At 35.4% G+C, this 15,548-nt stretch overlaps 1 protein-coding gene across 10 annotated transcripts in view; it reads left to right on the forward strand.

The window, feature by feature from the left end:
- Positions 1-15,548, forward strand: part of LOC126816919 (serine/threonine-protein phosphatase 4 regulatory subunit 1-like) — a 383,736-nt gene that overhangs the window by 257,860 nt on the left and 110,328 nt on the right. The window lies entirely within an intron of this gene.

Below are 15,548 nucleotides of genomic sequence, written 5' to 3' on the forward strand. Positions count from 1 at the left end.
TCCCTGTTTTATTTGAAAAGGAATCTGAGAACGACATGTTTTTGCCCTATGATTCATGCTCACGTTAGACTTCTTGGGCCGTGTTTCAAGACCAGTCGAGACCAGAGCCGCCAACCCTCTAAACTGTTACCCAATTCCTGCCACTCCATCGTCGAAGACCTAAGCTTACGGACGACAGTCAAGTCAGCCGCGACGACGGTAGGGGTGGGGGATAACGGGTCGTTCCTCAGCCCGGAGCTACGTTCGCCCTGGCGCCGATCAGAGCAGCCAGTCCGAAGACAGGCGCTCTTCGCCTGACTACAGCCGAGACTAAGTACTCCGAATCGACCGCAACTCGCTACACACCGGAAGATTATTGAAGGATAACGTTGCCAATATTATTTCATTGTTCACGGTGCAAACTGCAAATGTCACTAGTTCACAATACGTATTTTAGTTTTACAATTTACAATTTCCATTGCTCAACAATACCAATGTCACGGTGTTAAAATACAGAATACACTTTTCAGTAATACAAAATACAATATAAAAGTTATTTTGCACATTACACTTCTGCATTCTGCATAATAGACAAATGCATAATAGAACCTTGCATAGTAGAACATATACCTTATATGGGATGTACGACGTACGTCATTTGCATACGGAAAAAAATCTGGACTATGACGGAAATTAATGATTTACGCGATAAATCCATAGGGCCGAGGTCATTAGAAGGGAGCAGTACTCGATTTTGTTAGTCTTCAACGTCTGGCTTAACGAGACTATTCTTATTTCTTCTCATCGGTAAAAAAACATTTCAAGTGAATCAATTTCTTGTTAAAAATTAAATTGAATATCTTATTTAATTGACAGGTCTCTAAAACCCTTTTTTTGGGTAAGGTTAAAGAATCTTATAGTAACCGAGCGGAATCTCTCACCCGTATTCCAGCACTCGGATTCGAAATGAAGTTAGCACACATATTCCTAGCGCCAATGAAAACCTAGATATAATTATCACGAAAATAATTGTTACCTTTATATTAGAAAATAACATTTTAAGACATATTAATGCAAAGTATATAATAATATGTAATAGACCCCTCCCCCCAAAGAAATTTTCTGAAATAAAGATCTTGGAGCCACCAAAGCTAGTTTAGAAGTTATTGTGTCTGTACGCAGTGAGCCTACCCTAACTCGATTCCCCAATATATCTCCAAAAGCCAGCATAGAAGGCTTCTGGATTTTTGTATTCTCGTCGTTTATTCATCCCTTGACTCTGTGAAATACAAAACATGTTGCCACCAAAGCTGGTTCGGGTGCTTTTTGATGAAACGTGGGCGTACCCCTTGTTTATTGTACCCACGAACCCCGCCTCGAATCCGGTGCTGGGAACTTTTCGGTGGTATAACTCGATATCCCTACATAGAAAGTTAATGAAATTTGGCATGTTCACACCTTATGCATCTGTCGATTTGGTGAAATAAAGATCTTGGAGCCACAAAAACTAGTTTAGAAGTTATTGCGTGCGCAGTGAGTCTACCCTAACACGATTCCCCCATATTTTTAGTATGTTTACGGTAATATATCTCAAAAAGCCAGCATAGGAGCCTTCTGGATTTTTGTATTCTAGTAGTTTATTCAACCATTGACTCTGTGAAATAAAAAACAGTTCGCCACCAAAGCTGGTTTGGGTGCTTTTCGATCCAGCGTGGACGTACCTGTTATTTATTGAACCCACGAACCCCGTCTCAAATCGGGGTGCTAGGTACTTTGCGGTGGTATATCTCGATACGCCAACATAGAAAGTTAATGACATTTGGCATGTTCACACCTTATGCATCTGTCGATTTGGTGAAATAAAGATCTTGGAGCCACCAAAGCTAATTTAGAAGTTATTGTGTGCGCAGCGAGCCTACCCTATCCTGATTCACTCACATATTTAGTACGTTTACGGTAATATATCTCTAAAAGCCAGCATAGGAGGCTTCTGGATATTTGTATTCTAGTAGTTATTCATCCCTTGACTCTGTGAAATACAAAACATTTTGCCACCAAAGCCAGTTTGGGGTGCTTTTTGGTGCAGTGTGGACGTACCCCTTGTTTATTGCACCCGCGAACCCCGCCTCGAATCCAGGTGCTGGGAACTTTCCGTTGGTATAACTCGATACGCTAACATAGAAAGTAAATGAAAATTGTCCTGTTCATATCTTATCCATCTGTTGATTTGGTGAAATAAAGATCTTGGAGCCACCAAAGCTATTTTATAAGTTATTGCGTGCGCGATGAGCCTACCCTAACCCGATCCCCCCCCATGGTTTTAGTATGTTTATGGAGATATTTCTCTAAAAGCCAGTTTAGGAAGCTTCTGAAAATTTGTATTCTAGTAGTTTATTCATCCCTTGATTCCATGAAACAAAAAAACATTTTGCCGCCAAAGCTGGTTTTGATGCAGCGTGGACGCACCACTTTTCTGCGCGCTCAGTTAGCCTAGTGTGCGATATTTTAGTATGTTTACGGTAATAGTATATTTTTTTTTCATGGTGGGGGGGGGTCTATTACATATATACTTTGCATTAATATGTCGTTTTCTAATATAAAGGTAACAATTATTTTTGTGATAATTATATCTAGGTTTTTATTGGCGCTAGGAATATGTGTGCTAACTTCATTTCGTATCCAGGTGACCATATGGCTTTATCGCGTAAATCATTAATTTCCGTCATAGTCCGGACTTTTTTTTCGTATGCAAATGACGTACGTCGTACGTCCCATATAAGGTATATGTTCTACTATGCAAGGTTCTATTATGCATTTGTCGATTATGCAGAAAGCAGACGTGTAAGGTGCAAAATAACTATTCTACTGTATTTTGTATTATTGAAAAGTGTATTCTGTATTTTAACACCGTGGCATTGGTATTGTTGAGCAATGGAAATTGCAAATTGCGACGAACCCAAACTGTTTTACAGAGAATTACGAGTCCTCTAATATCTCTGTAAAAGATGACTGCCTTTAACACGTGCCGTCACAGCACGCGTCGTCAATCATTGGCTGAATGGCGCATGCATAGTTTACATAAGATGTTACTGCTCCTTGCAGAATGCTGCCTTTTAGTCATTTTAATACCCACTTACACTAAATAGGAAATAAATTTTACCTACAAATACGTCAAACGTCTTTATTTATTTTTCTAATACATCAAAAAAATGTTTTATTATTTAATTTGTCGGAAAAAAGTTAATATTTGAGACTCGTTAAGTCGCATTGATGTCATCCTTATCAGTGACTAGAAGAATGCCCAGCTTCGCTCGGGGGTCATAACCCCGAAACCGGAAGTTACTCCCCGGTCCGAGCTACCCCAATACCCCAAATTTCAGACTCGGGGCAGACCTAGTGTAGCCGACAGCCCCGAACAGACAAACGACAGTCACAAATATTGGTATAGATTGTAGCGGCCTAGCAAATAATCATTGCTGATCAGTGTGGGACGAACCCTTTCCCACGACCGGGCCCGTCCTCCGAGAAAAACAAGTCCTTATAATTAGGTGGAAAAGGTGATTTTGAGATTATGATTATACATTTGATTTTATTAGCTTTTCAAGTAGATCTCATCATTCTTCTCACAAAACTTTTTACAGATTCAAAATCGGATAAAAACTTCTTTTTTTTATTGAGGCTCAAAGTTGCGATTTTTGACTTTTCGCGGAAGAAAGGTTTTTCAACACTTTGAAAAAACCATTTTTGGTGTTTTTTGTGATGCCATATTTCTTTTCATATCAAACCTATCAAAAATAAAGATGTAAATTCATGAAATACAACTTTAAGCCTAATTATGTTTCAATTTTCACATTTTTTTAATAATTACACTGATTTCCACAGCAACTGCAAAATACATAGGTTTTCTCAAAAATTCAATTTTGTCAGAGCGATTTTGGTCAATTTTTTCATCAAAAATGGTATTGTGCATGTTATATCTGAAATATTGAACCTGGTTGTTATGCATTTTAAAATCAGTAGCTATCAAGTATGATTAAAGAAAAAAAAAAGAGTAAAAATATATATATGCCTTCTCTCAAGAGCTGGATATATGTTCATTTTCGAACAATTTTCCGCGGCACACAATTGCCTATTTTTGGGGCGTTTTTGGGACATTAATAAAATAAGAAGGAATGGAGATACACAAGTGAAATTATGGGAATATGTCAAAAAGTTTGTGAATTTTTAAAATTACTTATTTCCAATCTGCCATATATTATCAATTTTGGTTGTCATAGCAACCAAAATGGAAAAAAATGCAATTTTTGACCATTTTCAATGCTATTTACCATAACCCAAAAAGGTCATCACCACATTTTAAATTAAGCAGTTTAAAATATTTGAAACCCATGTAATATCAAATGATATGGATTGTGTAAGTTTGAGAAAAATATGAAGGAGTTTGGGCTGTTACCATAGCATCCACATTTATTTTTTTTCCGAAAAGCATTATTTTCCAATAATCATGACATCAATATTGATAACTGTATTATTTTAAAAACAGAAGCTATTGGATAAGATTTTAAAAAATAAATAAAATCAGAATATATTTATGTCTTCTCCCAAGAGCTGGAAAGGGGTTCCATTTTGAAGAACATTCTGCAGCAGCTAATTTCTATTTTGGACATTATTAAGACATAAATAAAATATCAAGGAATTAAGATCTTGAAAAGAAATTTTGTTTACATGTATTTATAATTGTGAATTTTTAAAATTACTTATCTTTACTCTTGTATATTACTTAATATTTGGTTGTTATAGCAATCAAAACGAACACAAACACCCCAAAAAAGGCAATGTTATTCCATTTTCAATGGTGTTTACCCTGACAAACCAATTGATCACCACATTTTAAGTATAGTAGCAGAAAGCATTTTAGCATATATTTATAGCCCATGGCATGTAATATAAAATATTAAGAATTGTATAATTTTAGTGAATTATTAAGGATTTTGGATGGTTGTCATAGCAACCACATAATTTTAAAAAAAATGGACAACTGTTGTTTCATTATCATTGTTCTCAGCATTCGTTTCTTACATCATTGTTAGAATTCTGCTTTTTTACATATAATTTTCTGCTCAGAAGATAACATTACTGATAGGCTATGGTAGGCCTAGTCATGTTTATAAAGGCCTAGGCCTAAAAGCTACAATTTAACTCAAAGAATTGTTGTTTTTACTTCACTTTTGAATATTTCTATTATTCCTTCAAATCGGTATGTAGCCTATTGAGCAACTTCCTTTTTTGTATATTTTAATCAATATATTGTAAATAAATATCAAATCAAGGCCTAAAGGCCTTACGTTTGTCGGTTCTTTCAACTTGTTTAACTGGCCAACAAATAATATGTGATACTCGAGGTGTTAAATATAGTTTCCTAAAAAAACAAAGAATTGGGTATCTGTATCAATACTGAGTGATAGTAATTATTAGTAATATTGTCGACATGACTGACCTAATTGAAATTCAAATCTATGTCGGTTCCATCATCTCAAACGAAATGTTGTAAATCGCCAACGGGAAATCCAGAAATTGAGCCATTTTTCAAACTATTTCAGCTAGCGTTAATTCTTTTGTTATTCCAACTTTATTTGGGTATAGTTCCCTTTTTAAGAGGGTAGAAATCGATGTACTAATTATCAGTAGTACTATACTATCTTCTTCACGGTTGCGGTCGGCACCGAGACCCGTGTGGATATTTTCTGGTTTCATTTCCATTCGTGTGCACAGAAATGGTTTAAAATGGGCGTGAATAAAATGGAATTACTATCGTTACTTATTTTCAGGCAAGTCATTTATTCATATAACATAACGATTTCTTCATAAATAAACATCGAGTTGCATTTCGAGCTAAATTTACGGCGAATATGAGTCACAGGAACTTGGAATGGATTTTTCTTCTCGTGTAGAAATGACGTCATAACAAGGCAAAACTATGCGATTTATTTTTGACAAAATTGCCCATTGTATACAATTTTCAAATACTCGGCGGAGGTTCTTAAAATGCTCGGATTTTGTTGATTTTAATAGCATTGAAACGACTATAAAACAAACTTTCAATCGGTCGGGGGTGCTATATTGGCAAGTCGCCTCACAAAAAGATTACGTGAATTGAAGCGTTCAACTTACAAATAAGGCATGGTATTCGAAATGCCGACAAAGCACCCCCGACCGATCGAAAGATCGTTCAATTACCTTTCTAATGATATTAAAATGAAGAAATAATATTAGAAATAGGAACCGACGCCGAACACTTGAAGTGGGGTACCCTCATTTCAAAACGTGACAAAAATTTTCAGCGTAACGTCAAAACACGGGAAATTGACGTTTTTCAACTTACGTTTATGAAATTGATAAAATCAACACATATATAAAAATTATACCAAGCAAAAGAACAGGATATCGGCTTCCAAAATATTTTAAAATTATTATAAAATATTAAATAGCCACCGTATGACGTTAAGTTGAAATAGGGTTACAAATCAGGAAAAATGACTTTCTTCCAACGCGGGCAATAGAGCTGTGACACCTATTATAATGCGTCAGGCCTCGCTCTTCATCGACGCTTTATTTAGCGGTTTCCCTATGCAGACACTGTAAATACTATGCCGGATGCTGCAATGGCAATATATCAAATGATGCTATTTAAAACCAATTTGTTGGTTAAATTTACTCATTTGAATATCATTGTAGCATTTAGAACATTTGGAATTTCGTAAAATAACAAAAACACTAGTATTTTAAGTTTCTTGGTGGACTCTTTATATGGAATGAACCATATTTAATTATTGTTTAAATATAGTAACTATATTAATCCGTTCCAATGGATTATTCAAACTCAAAATCTGTGTTTTTAAAATAAGGATTCCGAAGTTTAATTAACCAATTACCCTAATAGTAATATGATAGCAATGACGTCACTATTACATCACAATTACGTCATATATGCAAATTTCATATTACTCACCCATTACTCTTTCAGATGATAGTAAATAAATTTCAAGTTTGTTCAGTGCCAAAAAACAAGAACCAAAAATCTACCCCTACCCCCAGCAAATCTAGTATCCTTAAAGAAACCCCGACCATTGGTAAAAGTGCACAAAAAATTTATTGGGCCATCTTGAGAATTTGCCCAAGAACGAGTTTTGAGTTCTGGTGATGTGACTCTTATCAAAAAATATCGAATGTGTTTTGCTCTACCTCGGGTAGGGGCATCTCGCCATTTAAGCCCCTTTTTGGGCCTTGACCGCTAGCCTATTAGAAATATGTCATCTATGGATGTTTTCAAATTATCAGAAGTTGCATCTCCGTATTCATCAATGTTACACAGTTCAGCACACACAAAAGTTGGATTGCCCTCGTGAATAACTTTGATAAATGCTAGTTCTTTTTCACTACCTGTTTTTCGTGCTTGGGATCCGTCGGTGAGGAAATAAAAGCAAGTAACTGAGTTAAGAACATTGGTTATTTTGTCCCGTACAGCATCGGCTATGTAATTTACAAATTCCCTAGCCCGATTGGAATTGTTATATTTCGATATCAGTCTAGCTCCACAATTTTTCATAACTTGAACCAAAGTTTTAAAATGGCTAAATGGCAACCCATCTACAGCCAGTGTGTAAGCTGCATCAAAAAGTTTTCTATATGCATCAGTTGACAGGTCTTGAAATGATTTTGTAATCTTTGGGTGTCGTAGGGGGATTTCAAAATGGGGTATACTATTGCTGTCAGTGTCAGGATCATCTAGATCCAGATCATTTATTTTATCAGTTCCACAACAAAGTTTTTCAAATTCAATTGCAGTCTTGTGGGCTGCTGAGCCCAAATGTCTCATCACATTATGTTTAGTTATATATTTTTGCACATCAGATTTTGCCTGCCCTCTTATTTTCGTGTCTTTGATAACTTGTTCACAATGTTTAGCACAAAGTTTACACCAAACGCTGGTAAGATTCCCATTTGTGTCCGTATTGACACCGATTTGTCCCCCCGTATTCCACCGCAAAAATGTTTTCAGTTGGACTGAACAAGGTTTTGGACTTGTTGTACCACTTTCAGGGGCGGCAGACATTTTATCCAAACAGTTCCATACCAAAACCGTTACGAATCTTAGGTATAAAGCAGAAAGAATGAGAAACTTCATTCAGATTATTTGACAGCATGCAACCATTCAATTTTTTTAAGAAAAAGACAAAGTTGCCAAGACGACAGTCGTTAACTAGAAGGATCATTCTGATTGGCTATTTTCGTCAAGTGACCCAATGAACTGTCCTGTTATATAAAGAACATCAACGATATAGACTAACTTAACCAGACGCAGGTATAACCGCTGTCTATTTCATATGGTAAGACTAGTAAAGAAAGACTAGTAAAGAACAAACAGTGATAGAGACGCTAGACCTAAATTTATGTTATGCATATGGGTGCGCGTTACTCAGTCTTGAGGTAAAAAAAAATGCCGAGATTGACATTATTTTTCGTGACTAGTTTATTTCTCCTGATTATTTTCATTGAGGAGAGTCGAATTAGACTACAGAGGCGAGCGATAAAAAGCGCACCATGACCAACATCCAAGCGCGCCCAGGAGAGCGAGAGCGATCGCGCTCCTTTTACGTGAAGGCCTGCTCTAACATCAAAAGTTATCTGTATGAAATTTACATGCGTCATTTAAATTAGTAAGGAGAAGAATCCTTTTGAATTTCAGCAATTTCCGTTTATTACTTCTAAGAGTTATTGCCCTTGTTTGACTTTGTTCAACCATTTTAATGCTCAATTGATGAAAGTTATCATCCGATATGTATGAAATTTATATGCATCATTTAAATTTGTGACGAAACGAAAAAGCCTGTCAAATTTCAACAATTTGTGTAGATTACTTCCAGAGTTGAGACCCTTTTTTCAATTTATAGAACCTAGTGAACCCTCAAACGGCAAAAATTATAATCTGATCTGTATGGAACTGACTAAGTTTGAGAATTTTCTGATTAGGCTGAGAAGCGATAAGCAATTTGATTGGTCAAGACTTTGGAACATAACAACTCGGCTTTTAATTGAGGTTGAATGTTTTAAACTTGATCTAGATGTTCATTAGGTGAATGTCTTGACCGAGTTCAGTAATTAACATTTTGAGCTAAAGCTAAGCAGAGCCAAGCAATTTCTTTGACTTTGATTTTATCTGATAGAGAGTGATGAAACTTAATAGTGTATAGTTAATGATCAGTTTGATTGCTAGATACTTTTGAAAAAGATAAATGTACAATTAATTAATATCAGTCATCCATTTATTTCTGGATTTTGGCGGGACATCTGCAGCACTGTTGGCAAATATCGAAAGGAACCAAGATCTTTAGGTTATAAACATGTATTTCAAGTTTCATCCAAATTGGATGAAAATTGTGACCTAAGGTCCACAGCATTGATATACCATATTTATACGCCCTATTTAAATGTGGTTGTACATTGTTGTCGCGTCCGGCGTCCACAATTGCTTGTGAACGCTCTAGAGGCAAAAGTTATTATCTATTGATTTTCAGCGATTTCCGATAATTACTACCAGAGTTATGGCCCTTGATCACTTCAAAAAAAATCTTGTGGTCGCTCTAGAGGCTAAAGTTAATATCCGATTGACTTGACATTGATCCAGTGTTTATGGTCATGAGACGAAGAAACCTATCGATTTTCAGCAATATCCGATAATTACTGCCAGAGTTATGGCCCTTGATAATTTCAAAATATCTTGTGGATCCTCTAGAGGCTAAAAGATAATATCCGATTGACTTTAAATTGATACAGTGTTTAAGGTCATGAGAATAAGAAGTCTATTGATTTTCAACAATTTCCGATAATTACTGCCAGAGTTATGACCCTTGATCACTTTGAAAAATCTTGTGGACGCTCTAGGGGCTAAAGTTAATATCCGATTGACTTTAAATTTTTATGCAGTGTTTGAGGTCACGAGACGAAGAAGCCTATTGATTTTCAGCGATTTTCCGATAATTACTTCTAGAGTTATGGCCCTTGATCATTTCAAATATCTAAATATCTTGTGGATGCTCTAGAGGCTAAAAGATTATATCCGATTGACTTTAAATTGTTTGAGGTCATGAGACGAAGAAGCCTATTAATTTTCAGCGATTTCCGATAATTACTTCTAGAGTTATGTCCCTTGATCATTTCAAAATATCTTGTGGATGCTCTAGAGGCTAAAAGATTATATCCGATTGACTTTAAATTGTTTGAGGTCATGAGGTAAAGAAGCCTATAGATTTTCAACGATTTCCAATAGTTACTGCCAGAGTTATGACCCTTGATCACTTTGAAAAATCTTGTGAACGCTCTAGAGGCCAAAGTTAATATCCGATTGACTTTTAATTTATATGCCGTTTGAGGTCATGAGACGAAGAATCCTATTGATTTTCAACGATTTCCGATAATTACTGACAGAGCTATGCTTGATCACTTTGAAAAATCTTGTGACGCTCTAGAGACTAAAGTTATCATCTGATTGACTTCAGATTGATACAGAGTTTATGGTCTTGAGATGAACAAGTATATTTATTTTCAATGAATTTCGTCGTTGTGCGTCGAAAACCTCGTAACTCAATTTTAACTACTTTTCAGGAGGGTGAAAAAACTTTCACAATTTTTTGGTTTGAGTCAAACTAACTCTAAAACCATTCCAAATAAAACAAAAAACGTTGTTTTAGCATACACCAAACAGATAACACAAACTCTTTTGTCGTTTTAAAGCAATGAGACTTATTGGATTTTTGATCGTATTTTTTTAACCAAATTCTGAGATACGAGTTTTACGTGAATTTCTTTGCCAAAGTTTTACAAAGTTTGGATGTATCATGTTTATATACGAGATTTTGTTACAGTATGGCAAGTAAAGTACTGTTAGTTATCTACGGTAATACAGGCAAATATCTTAAATACACTTTTATAAAGGAACGAAATCATTTTTTTTAATAATTTGAAGTTTTGAAAGGGTGTTTTGTCGATAAGACATTTATGTAGGGATTCATGAGTAAAAAAAACAAACAATAATTATTACTTAATAACAATTTAATTTCAAAAACACTAACAAAACTCAAATTCAACAGTAGGTTAAATTGCTAAGGAATAGGTATTAAAAGGTTTGAACGTCTTTTGAATTGGGTATATCTGATTTATCTATCATGTTCTTTAAAATGTAGCACAGGGTAATTTCATTTAGTTAATCATGGGGAAGGTGGTCGTAAAATTAATGATAGTCTATTAGAATAGCAGCTTTGAGTTGTTGTAAATGATCATATTTTGATTTTTTTTTTATTGGTGGAGGGTTATTATAAGCTGATGGGATAATTTCCATGTTGAATGACGGGCCTACGGCTGAGTTACGACGCCTAGGTAAATCCTTGAATTCGTCATCAAAATTTAGTTTAAATTGGATAACACCAGAATGGAGATATTTTAATACCCTTACTTCGTTGAAACAAGGATCGCCGACTCTGTTTCCTGGTCTTATCATATCATAATATTTTAAAGAACTAAAGTCCCTAAAAAACGTATGGGTTAAATAATTTACAACGTATACGGTTGACTTGGTCTTGCCTGTTTAATTCCACATAATTCGATGGCGAATAAATTGGCACTTTGCGAAATTTTCTTTCAAGTGTACTGTGGACGGAGTCAACCTCCATTTGTGTATGTCCCTTTTCTAAGTATTTCTGGATTATGGTTATCCCGTTCTTAACAGCTGTAAAAAGTAAAGCATTTGACACAGAAACGTTTCTGTTCTGATATCCGCAACCGTCACTGAACAACATTATTTCTTCAATTCCGGGTTCGATTAAAGTTTCAATATAATGTTGGATACATGTGGCAAAATTGTGAGAAGATAATCCGCCTTCTCCCTCATGCCAAAAATAGCAATGGACATCTCTGGTAGCTAAATTGTGCGTTGTGAAATTGTGACAAGCTAGTTTGGTTTTGTAGTAGACGGCACTAGCTTGGATTGAGGGACAAATTAAGACTAGACTGTAAATCCATTGTAGACACCTTTATTTTATTGTTTTCAATTGCTCGTTCTTTGTCTCGAACCTTTTCGTTTTGTGCTTTTGTTTTCCTATCAACATGTACAGCAAAATCACCATCTGTAATATTTCCAGTATCATGACCAACGCAGATATCACACTGGTCCTTTTTAGGGTGGAATAGTGATAGATTCATTTCATCAAATAATTTTACTAACACCTTTTGGCTCACAGCTAATTTTCCCTGAACTTCACAATCTTGTACGTAAACACGAAGGAGTTCAGAGAAGGAAGTAAATAATGGCTCTAAATACTGTTAATTTGTCGTAGCTTGACAATAATGTGAAGGCATTTGGGGTAATTTTGTAAGAAATTGTCGAGCATAAGAATTTTGAAGTGATACTTTTGGAGGCTTCTGTTGTTTATCGCATTCTGCTACTGGTACACCATGTTCATTTATAGATTTCAACCATTCATAAACAGTGTATTCGCCAATTCCGAGACTTGACAGAAAAAGATTTTTACAAACCGGTAATCGCTGATGACCATTTTTCAGAGAATATCTGAATGAAATTTTCTCTGACTATTTTCCCCGACTGTAGTTAAAGTATTACATTGATCTACAAGATTGGTTACATAAATTTTCTTTTCACTCCAATCCATGGTATGCCAGAAAAATTTGAACATTTCTTCCCTGCTATTATCAGTTATCAATCCACATTTTCTTGACTTTTCACATTTACGACTACAGTTCCGTGCCCCCAAAATCCTTTCCTCTCTTTCAGCGCAAAATCTTTTTCTTCCGTCCACCTTTGCTATTCCTTTATATGGCTTTCCCTCCATACGTAATTTTTTGTTTTTGTTTCTTTGCCATTTGCTTGGATCAGACATTCCTCTTTTGGACCTTACCCCTTCATTTTGAGTGTCTACAACTTCTTCATGATCTACCTGAATGAAATTTATTCCAACATTCTCATTGTCACTTCCGTTAACATCATCATGACTTGTATTAACACTGTTATGATTATCAGCATCTTTATGACTTCTATCAATATGACTTCTATCAATATGACTTCTATCAAAATGCCCATGACTTCTATCAATATGACTTCTATCAACATCCCCATGACTTCTATTAATATGACTTCTATCAACATCCCCATGACTTATATCAACATGCCTATGACATCCATCAATATCTTTATGACTTCGATGAACATATTTATGACTTCTATGAACATATTTATGACTTCTATGAACATATTTGATTTATGACTTCTATGAACATATTTATGACTTCTATGAACATATTTATGACTTCTATCAACAGGACTTCTATTAACATCTTTTAGACTTCTATCAACATGGCTTTTATCATCATCTTTATGACTTCTATCAACATATTCATGACTTTTATTAACATTCTTGATGACTTCTATCCACATCTCCATGACTTACATTACCACCAACGTGACTTCTGTCAACATCTCCATTACTTCTATTGACATCCCCACGACTTCTCTCAACAGGACTTTTGCCAACATCCCTACGACTTCTATTAACAGGACTTCTATCAACATGACTTCTTTTAACATCTTTATAACTTCTTTTACCATTTCCATGACTTATATTAACATCACCATGACTTTTATCGACATCTCTTCTACAGGGCTTGCCACGAGCAAATTGGAGGCAAGTAGATGACTACTCACGCAAATATAGACTGAGGCGAGTACATGTATTTACTCTCGCAGAATGATGTGCGTGAGTAGCCATTTAAATTCCATGTGCCTAATGGCTATGCTCTTGTCACTTCGGTGGAAGCGGACGTTGAATAAAGCTATTTCACACACAAAGGCAATGCATACTCTTTTATTTTCTTGGCAGTAATATTATCTGTAAATCGTCTTCCCATGACAATAACGTTGCAAGGGAAACTGGGTTTCCCTTTGCCATCGTTGGCGTGCTGAGGGGATTCGGGTAAAGCTTAGAAAGGTAAAAGAACAGGCAAAACAATTTCAATCCCATCAATTTGTAGAAAAGATGCGGGATCGAAAGAATTGCTATTAATAGAAACGACAACATCCGCTCAATGTTTGATTATCCAGACACGGCAAAGGACATCGAGTCCATCCGCTTAAAAACCGCCTGGCAGTACGCGTCTCAAAGTATTTTTAGTAACAACAGTTGGAACTGGAAAGACACGCCGCGTGCGCAATAGTGCATCAATATGAAGGCATACAAATTGTTTACGGCTTTTTATATTACGATATTCAATTATTTCTGATTAAATTATTTTTTATATTTGCGCGAGTACTTAATCACTCGCGTAAATTTGGTTTTACGCGAGCGTAGCGTGCGCGCGAGTAATTACTCGCGTCTCGTGGCAAGCCCTGCTTCTACCATTAACAATAGCTTCAATTGTATCATCTTTATCAACTCTTCCATCACTAGCCTTATCTATAGTATTATTTGTATCATTTCCCTCAGTTCTTTTATTTTCTGCTTCATAAATAACACTATCGGTTCTATCACCAAGCTTTAAAACTTTTCTAAAACTAGATTTAGCACTGCTTTTAACAAAAAATTTGATCTTCGCCACATGCCTAGCTTTGTGTTTTTTATGTGATATAAATGTTTCTTCATCCATGCTCTCTGAATCTGGATTATTACGCCGTAACATTTTCTTGTCTGGTGCCTAGTCTGGATCACTAACAGTATCTAATTCTGAATCAGATTCACTAAAGCTATCAAATACCATCCGTTGTTTTATATCAGAATCTTTTATTTCATTGATTACACAGTCTGGTGTGGTAATTGCTGGACTGTGTATAGCAGGCGTCAAAGTGGAACAGTGCCTGCTACTAGATCCTTGGTCACACATGCCATTGCCAGGATTATCAAAACCATTGCACACTGTAGGGTTACCTATCTTCTCCAGTGCAAGTTGAAGGAGTTGTTTTCCTCTAGATGACATTATAACATGGTAAGGTCTCAGTGAATACCCTAAAACAAAACAAAAACCTTTATTATATCTCAATAGAAAAGAATGCGAAAAACTTGTATCTCACTAAACGTCCAAAACAGAATTAAAAACCCAAAATAATGGAATGTGAAAAACTCGTATCTCACTAATAGGCTAAAATAGAATTGAAAATGACAACTTTGTACTTTAATAATTTGCATAATAATGAAGTAAATCAAAGTTTGTTTGACTAATTATATCATTAATCTAACAATATTCACCTCTTTCTCGAGTAAATAGACATTTGGAATTATTCAATAAGACATTACGTCATTGAATATAATTGGATCACAAATTTGCATTAAATTCGAACCTTATATAGATCAATTAGTACGTTTATTTACAACAAAAATACTTCTAAAATGATGCATCGAAATAATGTGTAAAGTAAACTTACCTTTTTTTCAATTATTTCATAAGTTTACCAAGGCTTACAAACATGTGTGCCTACTTATCGACGTGACATCCGAGATACGAGGATTTCG

Source organism: Patella vulgata, chromosome 3, assembly GCF_932274485.2.
Source record: "Patella vulgata chromosome 3, xgPatVulg1.2, whole genome shotgun sequence".
In the NCBI taxonomy this organism is placed as follows: domain Eukaryota; kingdom Metazoa; phylum Mollusca; class Gastropoda; family Patellidae; genus Patella; species Patella vulgata.